The sequence below is a fragment of the Pteropus vampyrus genome, unplaced genomic scaffold (assembly GCF_000151845.1).
Source record: "Pteropus vampyrus isolate Shadow unplaced genomic scaffold, Pvam_2.0 Scaffold424, whole genome shotgun sequence".
Classification (NCBI taxonomy): Eukaryota; Metazoa; Chordata; class Mammalia; order Chiroptera; family Pteropodidae; genus Pteropus; species Pteropus vampyrus.
In genome coordinates this window covers 389,623-390,768 of record NW_011889205.1, presented here as the reverse complement: position 1 = coordinate 390,768, position 1,146 = coordinate 389,623, and positions in this window count along the sequence as shown.

The window sequence follows — 1,146 nt, the reverse complement described above, 5'->3', positions numbered from 1 at the left end:
AGAACTAGAAGTGACCAAGATGTCCTTCAAAAAGTAAATAGATAAATAACTGTGTACATCCATACGATGGACTATAATTCAGTGATAAAAAGAAATGAGTAATCAAGCCACGAAAAGATAGAGAGGAGCCTTAATTGTATATTGCTAAATGAAAAAAAAAAGGCTACATATTGTATGATTTCAACTATGTGACACTCTGGAGAGGCAAAACTATGGAGACAGTAAAAGATCAGTGGTTGCCAGGGACTTAAAGAGAGGAAGGAGGGGTGAATGGCTGAAGTGCAGGGGAATTTTAATGTAGTGAAGCCGTTGTGTATGAAACCGTAATAGTGGTTAAATGACACTGTGCATTTGTCAAAACCCATAGAACTATACAACACAAAGAGTGATCTCTAATGTAAGCTGTGGTTAAGAATGATGTATCAGTACTAGTTCACCAATTGTTACGAATATGCCACATTGGTGGGAGACCTTAAAAATAGAGGGAACAAAGTGGGGGGAAAGTGTATCTCAGTCCTCTGTATATCTCAGACCTTCTGCTCGATTTCCTGTAAACCTAAAACTTTTCCGAAACATAAAATCTATTCATTAAAACTAAAAAGGTGATTCCGATGCTTTCAAATATGTTAACACACTTTGCTGTGTTTCAAAAAGAAAATCAAGATACTCGAAATAATGGCTGACTCAGCTTGACTGTGGGGGACGGGCAAAGCTTCTGATAGGGTTGTAACAATCGCTCCCTATAATGCGTGTGTCCTTCAATTGCATGCCAAGCTTACAAATTAAGTCACGAGGTCAGTGTCTTCGACTAAAAGTCAAGCCAAACGACATTTAAATCTTCACCCATCGAGATGCAAAATATACATTAAAACCTCATACTACTGAAATTTTTAGGATGACAATAAGTATGCAAAAAAACTGTAACATAAGCAACGAGCCCTTGAAGCACACCATTGTATGCATTTCAACATCACGCAGAGTTAAGAATTCCTTTGCTATAAGAATTCATGTTGCCTGCGTCTCAGATTCAAAGGTTTGGAAATGCGGATCATACGTCTTCAGAGAGAAGTTATCGGTACGTTTCATAAGCCCCTTGAATGATAACTCTGTATCCCCAACAGCAGTGTAGGCTCCTGCCTAGGGGAG